The 26,657-nt window shown below is 45.0% G+C and overlaps 1 long non-coding RNA gene across 3 annotated transcripts in view; it reads left to right on the plus strand.

Annotated features, from left to right (window-relative positions):
• Positions 1–26,657, plus strand: part of LOC135211186 (uncharacterized) — a 321,835-nt gene that overhangs the window by 196,855 nt on the left and 98,323 nt on the right. The window contains exon 1 of one of the 3 annotated variants that reach the window (XR_010313636.1): positions 12,651–12,930. The exons of 1 other annotated variant lie outside the window; for it this stretch is intronic. This is a non-coding gene — a long non-coding RNA (uncharacterized LOC135211186). Of the gene's footprint in view, positions 1–12,650; positions 12,938–26,657 lie in introns of those variants that run through there. One more of the 3 variants, XR_010313634.1, reaches the window with a different exon arrangement.

A 26,657-nucleotide genomic window follows, 5' to 3' on the forward strand; every position in this document is an offset into this window, starting at 1 on the left:
ATTTACCCACTTATATCCTACCTAACACACTAACTATATAAGTTACCAAAGACAGGTGCTAAAGGTAGGATTGATAATACTAGACCGTGTTATTATTTTACGCTATTCTAAAAATTTAACCGATGTGCTCCACGCCTGCCGGACATATTTCCAGAGGTCATTGATGTTAATTTGTGGCTAATTATCCCTACTAACAGAGTCAGTTTTTTTTTGTTTCCAGCTAAAAAAGGTATTTCATTTTGGAAAACTTTCCATTATTGCTTGTTAAACTGCATCAAGAGTTTTCTTTTAACAACTTAGAAATCGTTTGGTTGGTTATATTGTGACCATTCACTCTATAAGGATGATCAAAACGATGACCAATTTTATGGTTTTTCTGTAAGCTTTACAGTGACAGTAAGTTATTTTCCCCTATGTTTTTTTTCTTCTATTTTTTACTCTTATTTTTATTTTAGACTTACTAATAAATATGAGTCAACTCTTGAAATTGCCGTTAGGATATTCATTCTAAAGATATGAAGAATAATTATTATTTATAGCTAGGCACACACTGTAAACTAAGATTGGGAGTGGAAAATCTTATTTTTCTTTCATTGTTACAGTCTTATTTGTTTCCTTCATTTCCTTACACATACATATATATAAATATATATGTATGTATACATACATCCCATACACACACACGCTTGTGTGTGTGTGTGTGTGTGTGTGTGGCCTTCAAGAGGAATTAATTCGAAGAGTCTCCCAACAAAAGCAAATGAACATTAACCTTGTAGTCAGCACAACCACAGGTGACGATGAAGCCATCCAGTTTGATAAGCTGATGCTCGCCCATCATCAGCTGCTGACAGCCGTGACAAATAGTGACATCAGGAGCTGAGCTGTCTCTCTCTCTCTCTCTCTCTCTCTCTCTCTCTCTCTCTCTCTCTCTCTCTCTCTCTCTCTCTCTCCTGAGGCGTCTGTAACTTCTGGGCGGCGTTGCCTTTGATCAGTTTGCCTTGGCAACTCGACTGCGGTCTCTAGAAAACTCTAAGACTTCAGAGTTAGTGGCTCGAAGGACCAACCGATATTAGGAGAGAGAAGAATAACTTCCGGAACCTCGTTGAACGTCACTTATTGGGTCAGAATTCTTTAGATGGTCCTCCGACGAGACTAATGTTGATTTCTAGGTCTGCTAAGTCAGGCTAATCGCTCGGTGCCTGGGAACACTCCAGACTGGCCCGATGACTTGGCAGGAAATTTTTTACGCTGTCGGAGATGATCTCATGGCAATAGGGCTGAGTGTGATAACTTCTTTGACATTTTGATTGCAGATCCTTCCCTCACAACAGAGTAGGAATTGAAAAAAAAAAAAGAAAAAAAATGGGTGGGGGGTGGGTGTGTTCTTATCCAAGCCAGTTTCTACTTCCTACTTCTTCGTCTTCATATTGTTTTTGCTGTTGTTGTTATTAAGATTTTTCTTCATAACTTCCTGTTCTTGCTAGAAATATCATTATTGAAGTTGGTGTTAGTGGCTTGACCAAACTGAATGAACACTATTCATAGCTATAGAAAGTTTTTATACATTATTTTATGGAAACTTAATTTTTCTTCATCTGTCAGTAGCATTTACTTATAATTGACTAATACAAGTCTTTGCATGCCTCTCCCCCCCCCCCTTTCATAAATTTGGTTACTATATTTTTCTTTATCATATTTGGCGCTTGACTCTTTCTTTTGTTATCCCACTAAGTTCATAAACTCTCTCTCTCTCTCTCTCTCTTCGTATGAGTGCCTTGTTCGTCGTCATCATATTTATTATGTTGAAGCCATTTCATTTCTAACCCCCATAGCAAAGTCTACTCGCTTCCATGTCTTCTCTTTCCTTTAATTGATGTCGTTTGATTGTTCCTGTCGTTATCCCGGTTTGTTTTTAATGTCGTAGCTGTGCGTGCCACACTTAAGACCATATTTCCAGGAGCTGGTTACAACCTGATCAGTGATGATGATGATGAGGGGGAGGAGGAGGAGGAGGAGGAGGAGAACTTACAAGTCCTAAGAATGTGTGCAGTTCGACAGAATGATGACTCGAAGGAAATGGTTCACTCATTATCACCCAATCATCCCTATGGTTATATCATTCGCCTAACTTGCTTCTTTGGTTTGTTTCTGCTTATTTTCGTCCATCTCTCGAGTTCTCGTGCACGAATCCAGACACATTTTCTCTTAATTCTGTTTTTGTTTTCATATTTATCATTCCGTTTACATTTTCTTATAGTATATGAGTCATACCACATTACCGTGATTCATATACATACATCGAGCTACAAATGTCCTTTAATACCTAATTCGCTCTACCTCGGAATTAATATCTTTTCATATATGTTAACTGAAGGGGACTTTTTTTAGTCGATAAGAAATTCGTCTTGCTTCATATTCTTGTAGTCTAGGCAACAAGAACAGTCAGTTGCTGCTTCCTAATTTATTGATTGCTAAAATACTTTACGGTGCATTCGAAAATGGGTGTGGCAGATCCTCAATTACAAATAGATAAATGTAAACGTTTTTACATTCCCCGTTTTATATTTGTCACTTACATCCAGTCCCACCCACCCCCGCCCCCTTTCTCACCAAACGAAATCCTTTTTTATTAACATAATGATTGACCAATTCTACAGCAAAACCATTTAAACCATTAATTAAGTGTCTAGTTGTTTTGAACAAAAGCACTGCAAGAAAACAGATAAGAATTCTATGTTTTGTAAAGATAAGATAGTCATCGATGTTAGCTATAACCAAGATATAGTCATAACCAAGATATCTACACTCTTCCAATAATTTTAATTATAATCTTTGACCTCGAGACGGTATCAGAGATAAGGTCACAACCCACGATTATTACCCTGTTGCGTAATGATTGTGTCTTCCGTTACAGACGACAGCACTTGAGCTAACAAGATACATTTTATTTGGTACTTGATGTTCTCATTGACTGTGGGTGACCCTGTGGTAGGGGTGTAAGAATACTACCACCGTAGGTCCTGCGTGTCGTAAGACGCTACTAAAAGGACAGCAGCTGCCTTGCAGTCTTACTTTCTAGTAAAATGCTAGGCCCACTACCAACAACTGTGGGAACTGCTGCCTTGCAGGTGGACTTTTGAGTTTGAGGCGAGGCCCAACGCCAATAACTGTGGTTGATAACAGCAAGGGCATGCGGTCGTGAAAACCTCTTAGCCAAACAATAAACACTGCCTGCTCTGATGTTGGTGGAGGATGGTGCCTTTGACAGACGGCACTGGAGAAGGCGCATCAGGTAACCGACCCCTTAATGTAGGGATAGCGGTGGGAAAGAAGACAAGAAGTTCTCATTGACTGTGGCTTCGAGGAAAAATAAAAAATGAAAGGAAAACAGGTCTCAGACATGGAAGCGACAGGCGCATCTGAAATAAGAAACCCTGTACCCAGTCTTTTCAATTTTGGTTTCCATTGTTTTTCATTCTATTTTTTCTTTCTTTTGGCATAACGTAAAATACTATTACTCTGTCCATATGTTATTGCGAATTCTCTGACAATCAATCCAGGTAGAACTGCAAAGGCTGTACATAAGCATTTTCTTAAGTAAAATCCTAAATAGTTATACTGCTTCGTCAGGATGGTCTTTAGTAATTCATCCACCTAAAACAATAATAATCCTTTAAGTTTGTCGGGAAATATAGGGCTAAGATTGCCCACGGCAGAGAGGCAAGTTTTCGTCCTGTTAATGCTAAATAAACATAATAACCAAAGCTTTATTCCATTCTATGCTTTTTCTTCAGATAATCCTTTTGAAACGAGTTTTAAAGATGTCTGTGAGTGATTGGCACATGCTCGCTCCCGCTCATTTAGGTTTCCTTAGACAATAGCCACGAGGCAGTACGTGATGTCAGTTGCGATAGGATTCCCACTGATTATCATCTATAACAATCCAGCAACTTTACATAACACATCATTCTGACAAATATTTTCTTTTATCTGATTATGTATTAGCACCTCATTCAGTGTCGTGCACTCATTTTGAAGCATTAAAAGATCGGAAGCAGAATGAAGTTTAAAGAATTTTGGAGCCTTTTCATGGACTATCTTCTCCGAAGTTAAGATTGCAGAGAAAACATAACAAATGGATCTGTCTTATTTTTTCTCTTGCAATGTTCTTCAGGTACGGTCTTTCTCTACCTTGCAGCTTCACTTGCGTGACGTCATTCAGATTGGCAGCTGGCTTAATATTACACGAAAGGACTCCCATAGGTCCCAGGAACAATGTGTCCACACACCTATACTCTGTTTTTTTCCATCTGTCCATCCGCCTGTGGTGGTCGCGCATGGTAACACTGCGTCCCGGGCTTTAAATTGTTACGCTATGTGTAAGTTTTAGGTAAATAAAAGGATATCTGGGTGTACATTTGAAACTGAAAAGTCTTTTAATAATTAACTGTATGCGAATTACACCGTTAATATTCGAAATAGGATATTATTTAAAGACCGGGGCGCAGTGTTACCATGCGCAAACACCACAGGCGGATGGACAGATGGAAAAAAACAGAGTATAGATAGGTAATGTTATCCATTCCAGGTTCTTTTTGTATCCGTGTCAATTCATTAAAATAAGTATGGTCTTTATTCGGCAGGAAACAGAAATAATCATCGTCAATTTCTTCGTAGATTGAGATCGAAATTCAAACGAGATGCAAGTAGTAAAATGTGTATTCTTAGGATAAACCTCGAAATTTCGTGGTTTTTCGAAAATGTTCTTTAATGTTATATATATCTTCAGTTAATCATATGGCTGAAAAATTATCCTTGCCCACTATCTGTCATGTGGACGGAAATTAATGGAATCTCCTTGATAACGAACGAACATGCAAAGAATTTAATCTCCTTTTTACCAAAAGTAAGTCCTTGTTTTCAGTGTCAGTCGGCCATGCCAACATCTGGGAAATTCTGAATGGCCAAAATTGATAGTTTTTTTTCTCATTGGATGTGGTCTTTATGCACTTTATATATACATACAAGTATTCAATAAATCAAGTCACTCTTTGGAATGAATTGTCCCGAGGTCGAAAGAATCAACGTTTTCTTACTTACAGTAATTTTTTTAGGCAATTTTCTAACTGTTCTCATCTACTGTTCACAAAGTATTAAGAATTTATGTATCGTTTTGCAAATGCACTGCCAATAGTTACATATAAATACATTTCAGCAGATATTCACTAAAGACCTATGTCCATAACTCGAAACATAGTACTAATCAATTCTCTCTCTCTCTCTCTCTCTCTCTCTCTCTCTCTCTCTCTCTCTCTGCCTGAAGAACGTGAAAAGGCAGCCATCACGCATCTGGCACATTTACCAAATTTTGTTGGGGTAGAAGTTGCCTGACGGGAAGCATCAGGCGACGTGAGTTTGTTAAACAAGCTTTTCTGATGCCGTCATCATGGAGAGTGAAGGGCTTGCTAATATGGGCTTGCCTTTGCCATTTTATTAAAAACTGGGCGCGCTAGAATCAGGAATCTCTCTCAAGTTGACCGCAGAAGGCCTAAAAAGACCATTTTATCTCTCTCTCTCTCTCTCCTTCTTCTTCTTCTTCTTCTTCTTCCTCTTCTCTTTATTGTAGATATAACCGGTTCCATGCCAGCACAGGGTATAGGTCAGCGAAATCTAGAGAGGAGACCACAGAGAGAGAGAGAGAGAGAGAGAGAGAGTGTGTGTGGCGGGGTATATGGGCAAGTACCTGAAAGTATAGTATATACTTCTGTGGACTTAAACACTAAGTGTCAATCAGCTGCTGTGAATTGTTCCTATACTGTGGTAGAGAGGAGAGAGAGACGATGAGGACGGATGAGATGGGAGGAGTGGAGAGAGAGAGAGAAGAGGAAGAAAGAGAGAGAGACGACGAGAGGCGTGAGACAGAAGAGAAGAGAGGAGAGAGAGAGAGAAGATCAAACGAGAGTGGTCAGTACTCTGTCAAAATGTTCAGTATGAAAACGGGTGGGCCTAGACTAGATAATCCTGACCCCCAACGCCGTGAAACCATGCTGACAATACTTATAAGATTCTCTCTCTCTCTCTCTCTCTTTCTCATGTTGATTATCTACTCTCATTTTTATACTATTCATAAATGCAAGGTTGACCGTGTAATTGGATAAACCAAGGATTCCGACTTCGTGTCTTCATTTTTCGATCTTTTGTAGTTTCTGAGCGCTGCCGTCCTTGATGACAAAAATTCTCTTCAGCATAATATCGGGACTCTTTTAAAAGTCATCCACTGCCAAACTTCTTTCATTTCTCCTCGTAAAGTTTGACTACTTCTGATCTCCCGTTCAAGATCAAAACGCATTAAAACCTGCATGAGCACTAAGTGCCCTTGAAAGTCTTTTGCAGTGTCAAAAAGCATTTTACTTGCAATGCGACATTGAAATGACCCTGACTCTGTCGTTGGAAATGAGGATCCTTTTTAACGTACCTTTTAACCTTTAATGAAATCTAAATGCATTATCTTTCAGTGAAGTGTTTGCCTTCGGTTCAGCTTTCGGGAAGAGTAATTTTTACTCACTATATTTTAAGTAAATGCTTTCTAATTTTATGATATTCTTTTATTACTGATGATTTTTTTTTAATTACAAAGTTTTAGCCGATGTGTTGATTCCTAAAACAACTTTTGTATGTCTAAAATAACAAATATTTTAACTATTTGTAAGATGATTTTACTAATTGTAGCTTTATGTTTTATGAATACCCAATGTAAATATTGGAAATAAAGAATTATTATTATTATATTATTCATGCTAGACTGTCATATGCTTCAACAGTGACCAGTAATAAAGTCACAGGAAAAAATATCAATTTTGACTAGGAAAAAAAGTCAGAAAAAAAAAGCCACAATTTTGACTAGGAAAAAAAAGTCACAGGAAAAAAAAAACACAATTTTGACTAGGAAAAAAAAGTCAGAAAAAAAAAGCCACAATTTTGGCTAGAAAAAAAATTCACAGGAAAAAAGTCACATTAATCTATGGTAACCGGTAATAAACTCACAAGGAAAAATTCACAATATTTCTCGGGAGTCTATCTTTCATGATATTTACAGTCTTTTCTTTATGTTTTTACGGTAATCCCTAAACGGGCTCGTACTAAACACGCATTTGCAAAGGTGGATACATAGGTACATACCAGGTTAAAATATACCTTTGGGGTTGTGAATTTTCTTCCTGTGGCTTTTTATCCTGTGACATTATTTCCTATGACTTTATTTCTGAGACTTTTTTTTTTTAACCTGGATTCGCTTCGTCATCACTGAGCAATATCTGATCTGTTATAGAACCGGTTGTGTGTAAGTGTAAATAGCATGTATATATATATATATATATATATATATATATATATATATATATATATATACACACACACAGATAGGTATAATTAATGTAGTAGAGAGTGCGGGGTTCATGGACGGTTCAGTTGTTAACGGAAGTAATTGTCTGAATTGTTTTTTCTCCAAAACCACATCCATCTTATTAGGGAATACAACGCAGTATTCTCATAAAACCTAATTGACTTGGATGGAAAGACTACACTCTTCAAAAGCTAACTTTCCTTTAACTTTTTATACAATACTAAGATTCCTTTGGTCTTGCATACAATATGTGAATGACTGACCATTTGTGTATTGTTTCTGTATCTTTGGCGATTCGGGGAAAGTTCGGTTACCTTATTCATTTGAAACAATACTATTCAATTGTCTTACAATCTGGAACAATATCCGCTTAACCATTAACTTTATGTAGTGTTTCTCCTCTGTTCGTTTGTGTAGTGTATTTTGAGTTCTGTAGTCTAAATGCATTTGCCTTCAGCGTCTTCCGACAAATATCGTTATTTTGAAATGATCTGGGTTATTTGTAGTCTGCTGATTTTTGGTTTCCTTGTTCATAGGGATCAGACAATGCAAGCCATTCAGCTGTCTGACAAAAGAGTGTCTGGACTACATAGTAGTCAAATTCTAATTTAACGGTATTATTTCTCCCTTATGCAAACTTAACTCGGTTTTGTTATTGAATGTTTTATTCTTGATAGTGTAAATAGCATGAAACCAAATCCGTGTCCTATATCCTGGATGTACTGTTGGTCTGTTCTTTCATCTACTTCTCCCCCCCCAACCCCCTTCGCTTATTCATTAGCGCCCCCTCTCAGCCATTGTCTGGTATTCACTCCTGATGCCTCTTCTTATTATGTCGATTGTTGCTTTGATATCAAGAACTTCAATTTCTAACAGTTAAATTCATTTTTTCCACTTCTTTGGCACGACTTCTACCTATTTTCTCCTGTGCAGTGTCATAATTTTTTCTTTTTCTATTCAGGGATTGAAATCATATATATCCTTCTTTGGTATATTGTCGTATATTTTACGTATATCGTGGGTAAAATCTGTCTCCTTTTTTATGTAGCTGTGGGTATGTTTGAGGTGACCTCGCCTTCTCGAGGTGTCAGTATAGTCGCATTTCTCTCGGACTGAAAGACTTCTTCCCAGGCGGCCATATGTCACCGTGTCCAGCTGCACATCAGTACACGAAACTGCCACAGTTTACTCAAACCTCTCTTCTGACTCGAAAACCAATTATGATAAAGTGACAGTTTTAACGTTTTAGACAATGATCTCGATAGCCCAACTGGTCTTGGGTTTCGAGAAGAAGTTATACGACCCTTATTTTAATTATTAATGATCATTTGTAATTATTTCCTTGTTCACACTGTTACGGATTTTGTTCCCTGAGGTTGTGGAATTGTCTCCTTGCCGTAACTCTCCTTTCATTTCATTCTTTGATATTTCCTCAGTCCAGAGACGAGTCTGTCACACTATTCACTCTTTTTCCCTTGTATTTTTTCCCTTCATTTTGTTAGGAGAAGGCGGGTTGGGGGGGGGGACGACCCAAACTAAAATTGCATCTGCTTTCGTCTTCCGTGATCTCAACGTTCAAGCGCCATAGCATTTGTATGCAGTAGGTAAATACCCACTATTTTCTCTCGAGAGAACCAAGTTCTGAGACTTCTGAACGGAAAGATTATTCATAGATATTGGTAACTTTCTATTCGTTGTTCAAACCTGCAAAAAAAGAAATACTTTAGAACTAGGAAAAGAAAAAAACCTGAATGAGTAATGTAAATGACTACAAGAGTACCGTAATGTTGTGTTGTCAAATGACAACTGATTTATGTAGTGATTTACCATTATACGCAGTAAAGGCAAGAACCCCGCTGATAATGGTAGTAGGTTCCGGAAGACAATATGAAATACTGCCTATGAGTAATGAGCTTTTGAAGTCTAAAGTATGTTTATTTATAGGAAAGGTTTAATCTCATCTTACTTTCAGGCCTTTTTACTCATCGTGTTTATATCCACAATTTTCTCACGTGCTTTTGTTAGTGATAATGGTTTCCTGAAAACAAATCGTCGAACAGATTTATTTCTAATTTAAGGTATGGTCATTGCTAATAAAATAAAGGATCACAATTTACTGAATTTGGCCAAAATGTGTATTCTAAAATGCTAAATGGAGCTAGAATCATTAAGTGACCAGATACCTTCTGGAAAAAAAAAAGGCCAAAATATGAAAAGATGAAAGCAAGGAAAGAATTCGAGATGCCAAAACCACAACTGGAGAGGACGTAGCTCCTCAAGTAGGTATGTAAGTATTTGAGGTCATGAGGGGATCCTCTTATGCAACCAACATCACAGACACGACGAGGAAAAGAAAAGATGCTCTTTGTTCTACCAGACAGTTGATGCTCACTTTTTCTTTGCGTAGAGCGGGTGAAGTGAAGTGAAGTCTGTTAGGAGTTTGACTCTTGAGAGCAAAATTGTTAGGTTGCACCGTTAAGGAAAAAATCAGTTGTTAGGAAGATTGTTGTCGTGGTGGCTTGTGAAACGAGCACCTGGGGTCTTTTATCTAAACAGAGAGAGAGAGAGAGAGAGAGAGAGAGAGAGAGAGAGAGAGAGAGAGAGAGAGAGAGAGAGAGAACACATGCAGTTGAAAAAGGTGATCGTAAGCAATACATTTAACAGAAAAAAAAGCAATTCCAAAAGGAATGACCGTGAAGAAGATAAGAAAGCTGCTTCAATAGCAGATTGGAAACGCTTTACCATTCAACAAAGAAGAGGAAGCATTCACCCAAATTGGTAAAGCAGCGTTTGCGGCTTCTTGTCAAAGGGAATTTGATGAACAGAATACCCATGTTAAAATCAGAGGTCAGTGTTTACAGTTCTAGTGCGCCTTCCTTCTTCCTCTGTGGATTTCATTTCCACTATTATACAAGAAAATTCTTTGAGAAACAAACACTGGCTTCACAGCGGATGGGGAAATGTGGAGGGCCTGAAAAAGGGGGGCGGGGTCTTACTTTCATTCACATCCATATAACTAGGAAAGAGCTATAGGGAATTGCTGATCTTTAGAGAATATACGACAATCGAATCTTAAAGAAAATATTGCGTGAGGAGCACAAAGAGGCGAAATAAAAGTTAGGAGACGTCTCGCGCTACCTCAACTTGGAGGAGGGGGTAACTCTGGAGGAGAGACAGGAGACATGTTGCGTGGCATAAGGTGCGCGTGCGCAAACACACATCATCAACATTCATGGGAAATTATAGTAAAATCCCTTAAGTAAAAAAAAAAAATTGAGAAGTTTAGAAACGTATCGGACACAGAAACTGGAAGTGAATTGACGACAGTAATCAAGTTTGGAGATGGAAATGTTAATCAAAGTCTGAGATATGCGAATGAAAAGAAGAAGAAATCGGAAGAAAATGAGACGTGTTCCTAGGCGGAGAGCTGATGAAAGTCCCACCGGGTTCATTTCGCCAAGAGAGAACACCAAGAGAGAACAGGGAAAAGAGCAGCGTCAATAACCTACGCATATTTGTGGGAAAGGAGATGACTAACTTGGAATTGCCTACATCTGAAATGGTAGGATGCCTTTTGCTTCGCATTTACCTAGGAGTGAATGCAATCTGATGAATTTCTCATTTATAAAATGATATTAAAAAATGTACGTTACTAAGGAAGGTCACAGAACTTTAGTTTGTGACAGTTCCTTTTCTTCGGTAAACTTTTAACATTTTGTTTGCTTACGGATGCGTTCTTGTTTTAAACAAACTAATAATTTTCTAATGTCGACGTACAGAAATGTAGCATTAACATAATCATAAACGTCCGTACATTTTTACATAAATACATACTTGTATGTGTGTATATGAAGAGGATATTAAGGGTCCCTACTCCCATTATATCTTTCTTGCTGTTTATCCAAACCTTTGTAGGTTTTTTTCTTTCCCCTTCCATTCAAGTACGTCCGAATTGTACGCTTGTCGCATCAACTTACCTTCCTCCGTTCCTCCCACGTGACTCGGACATTTCGAAACACACTGGTCTTTCCTTTCACCAACACTAACTAAACCTTTCTACCCCTTCTGAGTATCTCATCATTTCTTGTTTTTTACTTGTCAGGTCTCATTGTACCACATATAGGCTATCCCATGGACTGTTCATCTCTACAGCTTCAACTTCTTCATTCCTACATTTGCCTCCAACGTCTAAACTTCACTTCCGTAAAGGAGGGTTAGTTCAACCAACCCTTTATACATCCCTAGACACCTCCAAGCTCTGTCTAAACTTTTGCGCTCATTCTGATACTGCTTTCCTTGCTTACCAATTCTGTGGTTCACCTCTTTACTCGTCCTACCATCATTCACTATATTTATCCCTAAATACCAGTATAAATACTTCTTCCATTCTTCCACCATCCATACAAACATTCATTGTTTCATCTTCCTGGTCTTTATTTGCCCTCGTAACCTTAAGCATATTAACAGTTATTGCCAACACTTCCAAACCTTTTCAATAGTCTCCTAGTTTCTCTTCACTATCCTCAATCGACACTGTCATCAGCAAACATCATTCATTTCAGACTGCATTCATTAGTCACTTTTTTATCCGCCATTTTTGCACCTTCATTAATTTCCCTGACTTCTCTGATCACTCCGTCTGTAAAGATATTTAAAAGCTGTATAAATACATAACACGCCCTTGTTTCAGACACCCCCACTTTTTTTTTGTGCCTAAAAAAAGTCACTCTCCTGTCCGCAAATTGTAAGATGCACTTCACTTCCATTTTGAAAGGTCTTCGGTCCTCTCAACTGCATATACTGTCTACCATATATCCCAACATTCTAGACTGACTCCGCAGTCCGCATTCCCTTCCCTCTCTGTTCAGTCTGTTAAAAGCTTGCTCTTGGTCAACATGGAGTTTTTTTCCTCAACTTCAAACTTATAGAACTGTTTCAAAACAAACTTTTCAGTCCCTTTCCTTATTCATGCTATAAACCAAGTCAGATGTAGTATCCATATCAGATCTTTTGCTATATGTTTTGCTGTGAATGTGTGTGTGTGTATGTGTATGTGTGTGTGTGTGTGTGTGTGTGTGTGTGAGAGAGAGAGAGAGAGAAGGAAAATTTATTGTAAGTTTTTAAAGCATATGACTATGCCGGCTGTATTTTTTTTATATTAAAGTAAAAGAAAATGACAAGCATCATACGAGAAAAAGATTTTGTTGTTTAGTGTATGGTTAACTTAAAGATTGTAAATACTATTAGTAAAGCATTCTATTTCTTAAATTACTTTAATTTTGGTTTCCATTTCCAATGTTGTATATTTTTATTTTACTGGTAACTGAATGATGAAAACAACAATGATGAAAACAACGTGATAGTGATAATTACAATGAGCGAGTGGTGGTATGAACTCAAAAAGCGTATGCGGCAACTCACCATTTTTTAGTCCATCTTGCTCGAATTGCCATCACCATCTTAGATTGTAGTCTGAATTGCCTGGAGGCTGGAGCCATTAGTTGATACGGCGATCGGTTATCTGTGATGTACGGCGTAAGTTGATGTTTGTAATTATTATTGAGATATTTATTTGCTACTTTGGGGTGGATTAGATCATTGCATTCATTCCAGAACAAGCGGAGGGTAATTTTGGTAATAAACATGGTTTGGCTATGGTTGACCAAATTCATTTGAAAGTAGTACCAGCTTCAAAACTAGCTAGCTAACATTATGCCAGCTCAAGCTTTCAATATTGAGTTGTGGTATTATTGTAAAATAACAACGAGAGTGATGATGTTGGCAACAGATCTTTGTACACCTTTATTATTTTTCGAAGCCTTTAGTAGTAGGCCTAGGCCTATTAAGGTATTTTGTGAAATACCCACGAGTTTAGTGATTGTTTTGGTAGATGTAGGGTACTTATCCGCGACGGCCTAGACTATGGCAGTTGCGGTTTTTCTATGCAATTTTACCTACTGAACAAGAATTTTAAGTAATATTTATTCGGATAACTGTAATTAAACCCCCAGGGGCCAGTACTAAACACGGCGAAATATATTGGACGCCCCAATCCCTTGTGGATGTCGTATCCGCGGTTACGTTCCTTGCAGTCCGTGTGGACTGCTGTAGAAATACCATTGTTTTGAATATGATGCTACAAAAAAAAATATGGGGGCCAAGAAGGCCTTTTAAATTTGTTCCATATTTTTTTCTGGTAGCATTTAATGTGATTTTGACGAATTCATCGCACCACCTCTGTTACAAAATCCTAGGTAATTACTAGATATCCCTGTACCCCCTCATACAAACTGTAGCCTAATGATTGATCTGAATTGTTTTGGTTAGGCAGCAGGTCCAGAAAGGACTAAACATATCCTAACCTAACCATATTGAATAAGTAGGTTAATGTTTACGATTTATTTGTTCACTCAACAGTGGGTGAATTGTGGTTAGGGTAAACAACCGAGTGGACTGACCACCTCACCGACTACCGAGGTTTTGGCTTCCCTCCGAAAAAGTACTTTAACACGTCCTGACACCACCAGAGATGGTCATCAGTCATGAGTTGGTGGTGATAACAGGAGCTCAAGACCTCTACTCTCCTTTCTAAGTAAGTATTTTCTCCAAAGTTAAATTGTTCCGACACGGCATACAAACCTTCGGTCCTTTTACAATAGGAAGGTTACTAGCGGCAGCTGGATAGGTCGTAAGCTTTCGAACAAGGGGTTCGGTAGTTAACTGCTTGTCCGACAGGCACGCGCCGCGTGACTGGGAGGTGAACAATCAATTTTGCTTTCGGCCTCACAGCGAGTGGATGTGTGTTCTGCGCTCTCTGCCCGCTTTATCGTCGTTCGCTTTTCTGTATGGTTGTGCTTTCTTGTTGTGTTTGTGTGGTAAAACTGACTGTAAGTACATTCATTTCATTTATTGCTTTCATCAGTATTGTGATTTGGCTCAATTATGGATTCTCCACGCCCTCCAATTATCCGGCGATTGTGCCCAGGAACCGAGGGGCGTAAGTGCGGCAAATTCCGCAGTTTTCCAGAAATTGACCCCCATGTATTGTGGGCTCGGTGGCGGGGGCGCGAATGCTCTCACACCGAGCCCTGTGATGTGTGTATTAATTGGTCGGAGGTGCAGTGGGGCTTGTACGAGGTCAGGAAGAAGCGAAGGCCTGCAAAGGAGTCGTCGGAGAGCTCTTCCGCGACTCCTTTGGTAACGGACACTTCGTCGTTTTTCCTGCCCCCTGCTCAGCTCCCACGTATAGCACCTTCCCCCTCGGGAGGGGGGGGGGGGGGGAGGGGGGGGGGGGGGGAGGGATGGTTTCCAGGTCCTTTCCCTCACCCGATCTGTCGAGTGTGGAGGAGGGCGCTCGGTACCCCGACGTTGAGTTGTATTCAGGAGTTCTCTATCCGTTCGTCCACTCCCCGCGAGCGGGTAGAGACCCCCCGTACTAACCCGACCTTTGCTTCCCCAGGTGCGTCTGCTGCGAGGGACGACCTCGGCCAGGTGTGGGCTTCACTGGGCTTGCAGAGCGTGCCAAGTGTCCAGGGGCTGTTGTACCATCTTGCTGGCGCTGCTGCGGTCACTCATGCCACGGTGACCACCACAACCACCACGTTGACCACTCCAGGCTATGCTGCTCCCCCTCACTTGGTCTATTCGCCTCATGCTGTATCGGTCTCGCTGGCCACCTCTGTACAGGGTCCGATCGCCGTGACACGGGGGAGTGTGCTGCCACCACCAGGGTTTGCCGTGTTGCCGAGACCTGACTTCCAGTGCCCGAAGAGCTCGCCCCTGGACCTGCCGCTGGTGCCAAGGATGTCGCTGTTGCTGGTCCGTCCTCCTGTGTTGGACGTGCCACCTGCCGTGCCTGCCGTACCCACCCAGATGCCGATGACTGTGCCTGCTGTGACTGCTCCGTTGCTGACCGTTCCTGCCGTGACTGTTCCTGCCGTTCCTGTGTTGCCTGCTCCTGCCGAGGTTGTTCCTGCTCGTGGCGTCGCTGTACCCGACGTTGGTCTTTCCGGACAGGTGCGTTCGGGCCCTGTTGCTTCGGCAACAGCAGCCCCGGCTCCGCCCTGGATGGTAGACTTAACGTCGGTCCTGAGGAAGCTGACGAAGAAGAAGAGGAAGGTGTCTTCATCGTCTTCTTCGTCGTCGTCGTCTGCCCCCTCACCCCCTTCGACTTCTAAGGCTTCCAAGCCAAAGAAGAAGAAGGTTGCCTCTTCCCCTCCTAAGAAGTCTCCTTCGGGAGTTTCTCAGGGTCCGTCTCGCTCTGGTGAGAAGGGGGTTGCTTCTGTTGGTCCTCCTACTCCTTCGGGAGCAGGGCCCGTCTCTTCTTCCGTAAGGAAGAAGACTACTGGGACCAGAGGAGTACCGGCTAACACCGGTACTTCCTCGCCTGGTGCCAGAGGCTCTGCCACTGCATCAGGTTCTGTCTCGGCCTCTCGTTCGCGAGAGGTACCGAGTGGACGGTCGCCTACCAGCGACCGTGCAGCCAAGAACCAGACACCAGAGCTCACTCGACGTCAGGTTCACGGCACGGAGCGGAAGACTGGTGACAGCCACTCAGGCGACTCTCACCAGGCCAGCTCTCGCGGCGACCAGCTGGCTACCCGGGGGTGCCGTGACGGTCGCTGACCGTCCACGCGCCGAGGCTGGGACAAGGTCCCCCCGATCGGCGGTGCCAGCCACGGCTGGCACCAGCGGTGTGACACGCCGTGAGGACAAGCACCGGTTTCACCGTGACAGTGAGCTCTGCAGGTTGCCTGGCCGTCGCTCTCACAGAGAGCGAGTGGGTACGGCAACCAGCAGCAGCTCATTTGACACACGAGACTGGGGCCGCTGTGCTCAGTCCAGCCGTTCTCCGCAAGGAGACGGCTCGACCAGGCCTGCAGCTCGATCGCCACCGTGGGTTGGCGATCGCCTGCAGCCCTCCAAGCCCGCTGGTCCTGCCAGCGAGCGAGGGGGGAGTGTCAGGTCTGCCTCTCCCGTGCCTTCAACCTCCTCGGGTTACACTGGGAGGAGCGAGGTATTGAGGAGTGATTGTGAGGGGTGCGCCCCTCATGATCCCACCACGACGCCGTACATGCTAGGCACGGTTCTTGGACCGACCAGGACGTACGCGCAAGTGGCTGGAGGAGACCGAGAGGGGTCTGTCGCCGTTCCCCCCCTCGAGGGGGGAGGGTCTCGGGAGGTGCTCCTGTTCGAGGGACTGGACGGTCCTACTCCTCAGGATGCAGTGACTCCCGAGATCCAGAGGAACTTTGCCTAGGTTATTGCGCTGATTCGTCAGCACAACGACCTCGGGGAAGGGTCGCCGCTCCCACCTTCTGAGCCCACGTCCCGGCTCGAGTCGTTTTGGGGCCCGAAGAGGGAACCCAAACCGACGGTGGGGTTGCCGTGATCAGAGCTGGCCAACTCTGTCTTGAACCAGGTTGAGTCTCTTGTCTCCGGGCAGGAAGGCTCTCTCAGGTCAAGCAGGTCGAGCAAGCTACTTCCTCCTCCTCTACTGCGACAGCGGCGATTCTACGTGCCGTCAGAGGATCCGATGCCGCCCAAACAGGTAAACCCGGAGTTAGCCAGGCTAACACCGGGTGTGTCTCTGCAGCAGCTCCTGTCTGAGAACCTATGGTTCTCGCAGCAAGAGGCACTTGGTCTGGAATCCACTGCCATGGCAGCTTTCCAGGCCGTCTCCTGGATAGACCTGTGGTCCCTCACAGTGTCTAAGGTCGCAGCCAACTCCGGGGGAATTTCTCCCGAAGAAGGCTCGGCCTTCAGGAGGCTTTGCCAGTCTGGAGGAAGAGCCATCTCCTTCCTCGCCCACCAGACAGCAAACCTGTGGGCCAACCTGGTACTTCGACGTAGGGACGCTGTCCTTACACGAGTATCCAGGGCAGCTGGGCGTGAGGCAGCATTAGGACTTTGGAATGGACCTGTACGGAGTTCCTCCTCTCTCTTCCCAGGAGAGATGGTGGACGCTGCGGTGGACAGACGGCGCACTGATGACAGTGACCGTCTGGTACACCAGGCAGTTTCGAAGGCTGGGCAGCCTCGAACTGCGGCCGAGCCAAAGAGCTCGGCTAGCGCTTCCTCGGCAGCTAAGACAATAGCCTCGTCAAAGCCCCGTGGAAAGACTCTGTCTTCTTCGACTTCTGCCAAGGGGGGCCGTAACCAGCCCTCCTCCCAGCCTTCCTATTCGTGAGGAGGGTCAGGGAAGAAGTCAAAGAAAGGGGGGAAACGCTAGGGACGGCGTTCCCCCTCACCTGCTGCCGGAAGTCGGGGGGTGCCTGACCTGCCATTGGGCAACTTGGCAGCGCTACGGTGCCGAGACCTGGATAGTAGATGTCCTTCGGGAGGGATATCTATTACCCTTCGAATCTCGGCCACCCCTCACCTCCAACCCGGTCCAACAGCAAACGTACGTTCCAGGTTCTTCGAAGGACGTAGCACTAAGACAGGAGATCCAGTCCATGCTGAGCAAACGAGCTGTAGAAATCGTCACGGATCAGTCACCGGGCTTCTACAGTTGTCTTTTCCTGGTGGAAAAGTCTACGGGGGGCTGGCGCCCGGTGATAGATCTCTCTCCCCTGAACCGATTCGTTCGCCAGACTCGGTTCACGATGGAGATGGCACGTTCCGTGCTCGACTCCATCAGGGAGAACGATTTCATGCTTTCAGTGGATCTGAAGGATGCGTATTTCCAGATACCCATCCATCAATCCTCCAGGAAGTACCTCCGCTTCATCCTCGACGGGACGGTGTACCAATTCAGTGCACTTTGCTTCGGTCTCTCAACCGCCCCACAGGTGTTCACGCGAGTGTTCACTCTGGTGTCTGCTTGGGCCCACTCACACGGGATACGTCTGATGAGGTATCTCGACGATTGGTTAGTCCTGGCGAGCTCCCACTCGCAGTTGCTGCAGGACAGGGATCGACTACTCGAGTTTTGTCGCGATCTAGGGATCGTGGTGAACTTCGAGAAGTCCGATCTCGAACCCAAGCAGAGGATGAAGTACCTGGGTATGCTGATCGACACGGTAGCAGGGCGAGTCTTCCCCGCAGATTTAGGGAGGCAGCCAACCAGTTCCTGTCTCGGCAGGAACAGGCAGCTCAGCAGTGGCAAGTCGTGATCGGACACCTGTCGTTACTCGAGAAGTTAGTCCCTCACGGGCGTCTTCACCTGCGGTCTCTTCAGTGGAGACTAAAGGAGAGTTGGTCACAGGCAACAGATCCTCCAAACTTCCCAGTGTCCCTGACACTGGAGGTGAGGCAGGACCTAGCCTGGTGGCTGGACGACAGGAACCTCTTAAAGGGAGTACCTCTACGCACTCCCCCTCGGAGATGCAGCTGTTCTCAGACGCATCGACTGAGGGGTGGGGCGCACACCTGGAGGAGTTGCTGACTTCAGGTGTGTGGGACGATCGCGACAAGCACCTTCACATCAATGTACTGGAGCTCAAGGCAGCGTTTCTCGCGCTCCAAGATTTCCAGGACCGCTTGATGGGACACTCAGTGGTGTTGATGTGCGACAACACCACGGTAGTGGCTTACGTCAACAAACAGGGGGGCCTAGTGTCTCTCCCGTTGTACCAGTTGACTCGGCAGGTGCACGAGTGGGCCGAGGCTCACTCAATAGAGCTGTCAGCATGCTACATTCCAGGGAAGAGGAATGTAGTAGCAGACAAGCTCAGCCGTCGGGATCAGGTGATAGGAACCGAATGGTCCCTACACCAGGACGTGGCGGAAAGGCTCTTCGACCTGTGGGGGCGACCAGTAGTGGATCTGTTCGCCACCCGGCACAACAGGAAACTTCAGGTTTTCTTTTCAGCCGTGCCGGACCCATGGGCAGCTGCAGAGGACGCTCTTCAACATCCGTGGGACAACCTCTTCGCGTATGCCTTTCCCCCGTTCAGCCTGATTCGCAAGGTGATCAGTCGAGCACTGGTCACCCCGAATCTCAGGATGATCCTGGTGGCTGGGGCCATTTGGTATCCGGACCTGCTGGCTCTTCTCGCAGGAGAACCGAGAGAGATTCCCCCTTGGCACAACCTTCTCGTCCAGCCACACGTAGAGCGGTACCACCAAACAGTCCAGTCCCTACGACTTCACGGCTGGCTGTTATCCACCATCTCTTGCGAACGAGAGGCTTTTCTCGTAGCACAGCAACAGAGATGGCTGGAAACATCCGTCAGTCCTCTGCAGCTGTGTACCAGGGGAAGTGGGCCGTCTTCTGTGGTTGATGTCGTAGACGGGGTATATCTCCTCTCAGAGCCACTCTTCAGCAGGTAGCGGATTTCCTCGTATTTCTTTGCCGAGAGAAGCTCCTCTCAGTCCCCACAGTCAAGGATGTAGAGCCGCCCTGGCACTAGTCCTGAAACTGAGGGGATTGGATATCTCGAACTCGTTCGAGATCTCCTTGCTTATGAGGAGCTTCGAAAGGTCTTGCCCACCCAGGGAACTCAGGCCCCCTGAGTGGGACGTGACTCTCGTCCTTAGGAGTTTGACTCGAAGACCCTTCGAGCCACTCCGAGAGTCGTCAGACAGGGATCTGACCCTCAAGACCCTCTTCTTGCTGGCCCTGGCATCAGCGAAGAGAGTAGGGGAACTTCATGGTCTTTCCTTCGATGTACGACATTTCGTCCCGAACTTCGTTGCGAAGACTCAGAAACCGTCGATCCCTGACGACAGGTTCGAGTCTTTCACAATTCCCTCCCTAATGGACTTCGCCGATAATGATGCGGATGAGATGCTGCTTTGTCCTGTGAGGGCGCTACGGCGCTACCTGAAGAGAACTCGGCACCTCAGGCCTGAGTGTCGACGACTCTTCGTTAGCACCAGGGTTACCAAGAAAGAAGTATCCAAGAACACTCTTTCATTCTGGCTACGTGAGGTGATCAGAAGAGCGTATGAGGCTGATGGTAGTGACGACACCCGTACGCTCCGTGCGAGAGCCCACGAAGTCAGAAGTATTGGCCCGTCAATGGCATTCAGTAAGAACTTCTCCGTGGCGCAGGTCCTGAAGGCAGGGGTCTGGGCCAACCAGACTACCTTCATCTCCTTCTACCTTCGGGATATTGCCCACAGGTCCTTGGATACCTTTTCCTTGGGACCCGTGGTGGCTGCTCAACAAGTTGTGTAGCTAACCCAGACCCTCGCAGGCTGAAACAGCATCGAGTCCTGGTGTGACTGTGAGAATGGATGTGAGAATGAGTGAGTGACTGGCTTCTCTTCCCATCTTTTTCTTCTCCTCTACCTGTGGGCAGAGGGTTAATGTCGTCACTACGCTGGATGAGGACGAGATGTAGGTGAGCTATATGACAGAGCCCCATCCTATCCCTTTCACTATGGATAGGAGCAGAATATCCACCACTTCCTCCTACAAGGGGGAGGAAGTGGATGCCAACAAGAGACAAACCCATGACTTTATATTTGCTCCTGTACAGGAACAAGTTCTTACATTGCTGGTACGAAGAGATACGCTTGCCTCTCTCTTAGTACTTGCTCCAGAGGTCTGGCCATTGATCCTGCGGTGCACACCCCGATCAATCGGACAAAGGCGTGGATCCCTCCCTCGCTCTTACGACCAGGGAGGCATCCCAGAGCTGGGCGAACACCAGTCTGTTCACAAAAGACTCAGATTCCTCCCACCAAGAAGTGAGTCTTCCTATTGTAAAAGGACTGAAGGTTTGTATGCCGTGTCGGAACAAATGACAATTTGTCCAAAATTGCATTTTTCCTAACTATACAAACCTGAGGTCTTTTTACACATAGTCCCACCTCATGCCACCCCTCACTCTGCAGTGTTTGCTTGGGCCTAAAGCAAAAGTGATTGTTTACCTCCCAGTCGCGCGCCTGTCGGACAAGCAATTCGCTACCGAACCCCTTGTTCGAAAGCTTACGACCTATCCAGCTGCCGCTAGTAACCTTCCTATTGTAAAAGGACCTCAAGTTTGTATAGTTAGGAAAAATGCAATTTCATACAATGAACTTACCTGTCAGATATATACTTAGCTAAGACTCCGTCGTCCCCGACAGTAATTCAAATTGCGCGCCACTCGCTACCGGTAGGTCAGGTGATCTACCTGCCTGCCCTGGGCGGCAGGACTAGGAACCATTCCCGTTTTCTATCATATTTTCTCTGTCGCCGGTGGTATCAACATTGTTGTTACTACCTCCTGACTGGAATTCGCTTTTCAAAATGGTAAAAGAGGTTTCTGGTACCGAACTGGGGAGAACATGGGCCTTTCTCTCCCAGCGGTGGCTGAAGCGGACTTTTCAACCTTGGTTGATTCATCGCGGAGACACGCTTTGAATGGAGCTCGTGTGACTTGGGCGATTTCTGAGACTGATCATCTCCTCAAGGGCCTCTTCCATATTTTGGAAGTGTTTAATTTCCTAGACTGGTCCCTTGGGGTGATGTCTAAGAAGGCTCATGACTCGGAAGGTCTAGACCCCGAAGTCATTCTTAGTATTCTGTCATGTATTGATAAGGCAGTACAAGACGGATCGGGAGAAATCTCCTCTCTCTTTGGAGCGGTACTCCTTAAGAAGAGGAGTATTTTTAGTGCCTTCTTAACCAAGGCGGTTTCTCCCTCACAGAGAGCAGCCCTGGTTTTCGCTCCCATGTCAGACTTCTTGTTTCCTTCTCAGTTAGTGAAGGACATTTCTCGCTCACTGACTGAGAAGGCGACACGGGATCTTCTCCTCACACTGCAAGGAAGAAGACCCCTAGTTGCGGTTGGACAGGAAAAGGAACGACTTATACGGTTCAGCCCTTTCGAGGAGGCCCTCCCTCCAGAGCTCCCTCTAAGAGAAGAGGTCCTGAGAGGAGAGGTAAAGCTTCTTCCCGTCCTTTAAGAAAGGGAAGTGAGACAGACAACCTCCAAACACCAGTGGGTGCCAGGCTTCTTCGAATTTGCAGACGCCTGGACATTCATAAACTCGGACGCCTCTTCGATGTCCATAATCAGGAAGGGATATCTTATCCCCTTCCAGGACAGTCCGCCCCTAACGACTATTCCGCGGGAACTGTCAGCCAGATACAGGGACCCTGTACTGAGGGATACTCTTCGTCTGATGGTGAATCAAATGTGGGACAAACGAGCTCTAGAATTAGTTCTGGAGCAAAACTCTCCGGGGTTTTACAATCGGCTTTTTCTGGTTGCGAAAGCCTCGGGGGGCTGGAGACCAGTACTAGATGTCAGCGCTCTGAACAAGTTCGTTCTAAAGAAGAAATTCTCTATGGAGACTTCGGCCTCAGTCCTTGCGGCTTTACATCAAGGAGATTGGATGGTGTCGCTGGATCTCCAGGACGCTTATTTTCATGTCCCGATTCACCCTTCTTCGAAGAAGTACCTCCGTTTCATGACGGGGGGAAGGATCTTTCAGTTCAGCTCCTCAGGTCTTCACAAACCTGATGAAGAATGTGGCGAGGTTTCTTCACCTCAAAGGCGTCAACATCTCTCTATATCTGGACGATTGGCTCATCAGGCCAGAACAGAGAGACAGTGTTTGGAGGACCTTTCTTTGACCCTAGACCTGATAAAGGCGTTGGGACTACTCGTGAACCTCGAGAAGTCACAACTGATCCCCAGACAGAACTTGGTCTATCTGGGGATTCAGATGGATTCTCGGGGTTTTCGAGTATTTCCTTCGCAAGAGAGAATCGTGAGAGGCTTGGAGAAAGTCTCTCTCTTCTTAGGGAAAGAACGAACTTCGGCGAGGGAATGGTTAAGCCTTCTAGGGACCCTTTCCTTGCTCGAACAGTTCTTTCCTCTAGGAAGACTGCATCTTCGTCCTCTTCAGTTTTTCCTAAGGAGATCATGGAATTGGAAGGAACGGACGGGGACTTCTCTCCGACAGTTTTCTCCTTCAATGGAGATCGGAAAACCACACCTGCAATGGTGGTTGTCCCCTCTAAAAGAGAACAAGGGAATTTCTCTGGAAGTTCCGAACCCAAGCCGAGTGTTATATTCAGACGCATCGGAGAAGGGTTGGGGAACAACACTAGGACCGAGAGAAGTGTCAGGCACCTGGAAGGCAGCACAGGTGTCCTGGCACATAAATTACAAAGAACTTCTAGCAGTTCACTTGGCTCTAAAGTTCTTCGAACCTTTTGTGGCAAACAGTGTGGTCCAAGTGAATGTGGACAACACTACCGCCCTGTCCTACATTCGGAAGCAAGGAGGAACACACTCCTTGTTCCTATACGAAATAGCAAGAGATCTGCTACTTTGGACCTCCCAGAGGAACATCTCCCTCCTGACAAGATTTGTTCAGGGTACGAGAAACGTCAGGGCGGACAGACTGAGCAGGAGAAGCCAGGTCCTTCACACAGAATGGACCCTTCATTCAGAGGTGTGTCAGAGTCTTTGGGATCTTTGGGGCACTCCTCATGTAGATCTGTTCGCACTTTCCTTTCCAAAAGGCTGGAAGTCTTTTGCTCAGTGGTGGAAGACCCAAGAGCTCGTGGTCGACGCCTTCCTGCTAGACTGGTCTATGTAGACGTGTACGCTTTTCCCCTTTCAAAATCCTGGGGCAAGTGTTGAGAAAGTTTGTAGCGTCTAACGGGACAAGAATGACCCTGATAGCCCCGTTTTGGCCAGCACAAGATTGGTTTGCAGAGGTGCTGGAGTGGACAGTAGACTTCCCAAGATCCCTTCCAAGAAGGATGGATCTTCTCAGACAGCCACACTTCGAGAGGTTTCATCAAAACCTCCCCGCTCTCGCGCTGACTGCCTTTCGACTATTGAAAGACTTGTCAGAGCGAGGGGATTTTCTCGCGAAGCTGCAAGCGCTATCGCTAGAGCCCGCAGAGCTTCCACTAGACGAGTCTATCAGTCTAAGTGGGAGGTTTTTAGAAGGTGGTGTAAGTCTAAGAAGTTGTCCTCCTCCAGTACCTCTATAACCGAAATCGCTGATTTCCTTTTGTTCCTGAGAGAGGTCTCTCACTTATCTGTATCAACTATCAAAGGATACAGGAGCATGCTTTCGGCAGTCTTCAGAAACAGAGGCCTAGAGATTGCTGATAATAAAGATCTGCACGACTTGATTAGATCGTTTGAAACGACAAAATCTAAGGAACTAACTCCTCCCAGCTGGAACCTGGATGTAGTTCTCAAGTTCCTTTCGTCTGACAGATTCGAGCCTCCTCATTTAGCTTCGTTTAGGGATTTAACGAGGAAATGCTTGTTTCTCCTATCTTGGCGACAGCCAAAAGAATTGGTGAACTTCACGCCCTTGAAGATGAAGTCGGCTTTAACAGAGACTCGGCCTTCTGCTCGTTTAGAACACTTTTTCTAGCGAAAAATGAAAACCCCTCGAATCCCTGGCCCAAGAGATTCGAGATTAAAGGCTTATCGAGTCTAGTAGGTAGAGAAACAGAAAAGTCTCTTTGCCCTGTAAGAGGCTTGAAGTTCTACTTACAAAGGAAGAAACAAATGGGAGGCTCTAGACAAAGTCTTTGGTGTTCGATTAAGGACCCCACAAGAATCATGTCTAAGAACGCATTAGCTTTCTTCATAAGGAGCGTCATTACAGATGCTCACAAGTTCTGTCCTGACGACTCTTTTCCACTTTTAAGAGTAAAAGCTCATGAAGTTAGAGCAGTGGCGACGTCTCTCTCTTTTCAGAAGAATATGTCGCTAAAGAAAATCATTGATACGACATATTGGAGGTGCAATTCGGTATTTGCATCTCACTATCTTAAAGACGTTCGCGTGACCTACGAGAAATGTTTTTCTCTGGGGCCTTTTGTATCGGCGGATACGATACTGGGTACGGGAAAACACCAATCCTTAACTTTGTACATACCTTCTACTAGATATGTTCTAGATTTCTGCTGACAAAGAGGGCTCGGTGCTGCACTGGCGGCCAGTCACTGTTGTTCAGTAAGGAACTCTTGTGATATCTTTTAGAGAAGTATTAAAATTTTTTTTTTTGAGAATTTTTGTATGAATGCGTTTTAGTTTCGAGTTATGGGTTGTTTGTAATGAATTCGGGGATAACTCAGAACAATTCTATATACTAACATGGTGGTTAGGATCAGGTGGTCGGGATTGGTTGTGCTCCTTCATAAGGTGTGTTGTCATAGAAGTGGTCCAGTACCCATTGACAAAGTCCTTTCAGGCTCTGCCGAGTAAGCGGTTCATATACCCATCGGCAGACCCACAAGAACTCTTAGCCATAGATCACATATCTCGCTAAAGTCTTGAGGTGATGCAGACTACCGGGCTACAGCCACGAAGTCTACCACCTATCAGGTAGGAACCAAGGTTTTTCTTTTATACCTACAACATATGTTGTTTACCTTTCTATTCCATATTAGCTGTCTCTTACCCTCCACCAAAGGGTGCCAATCAGCTAAGTATATATCTGACAGGTAAGTTCATTGTATGAAAATGATATTGTTATAATACAATAAAGTTTCATACATACTTACCTGGCAGATATATACTTAGCTAAGACTTCGTCGTCCCCGACAGAAATTCAAATTTCGCGCCACTCGCTACCGGTAGGTCAGGTGATCTACCTGCCTGCCCTGGGCGGCAGGACTAGGAACCATTCCCGTTTTCTATCATATTTTCTCTCTTCCACCTGTCTCCTGCGGGGAGGCTGGGTGGGCCATTAATCGTATATATCTGCCAGGTAAGTATGTATGAAACTTTATTGTATTATAACAATATCATTTTTGGACAAATTGTCATATTGTTCCGATACGTAATACAAACCATCGGTCCTTTAACAATAGTAATGTAATCAGCGGCAGCTGGAACCGGTCATAAGCTTCGAACAAGGAGGTATGGTAGTTAACTGCTTGTCCGACAGTCGGTGGTCCCGCACGACTGAGGTGAAGAATCACTTTGCTTTTGGCCGCTCTGGGTGCTAGACGTGTTGTTCGCCGCTCTGCCCGCTTCTGTCGTATGCTTTGGAGACTACTTCATCATTGTGAAGATATTATCATTACTTTTTCTTATACGAATGTGCTTGTGTAAAATAACGTGAGTACTTGGTTATTTTGTTGTTATTTTTTATTACTTGTGGAAATGGATTCCCGTGAGCCGGAAAGACCCCCCCCCCCCTGCCCCCCTGTCAGCCACAAATTGTGCCCTGGTGTGGAGGGCCGTTAGTGTGGGGCCTTTCGTTCCCTTTTTGAGGTGGATCCTCATGAATTTTGTACTCTGTGTCGAGGGCATGAGTGCTCTCGCTCCGAGCCTTGTGATGTATGTGTAATTTGGTTGGAGGAGCAGTGGGAGCGCTACGAGGAGTC

Source organism: Macrobrachium nipponense, chromosome 4 (assembly GCF_015104395.2).
Source record: "Macrobrachium nipponense isolate FS-2020 chromosome 4, ASM1510439v2, whole genome shotgun sequence".
NCBI lineage: Eukaryota > Metazoa > Arthropoda > Malacostraca > Decapoda > Palaemonidae > Macrobrachium > Macrobrachium nipponense.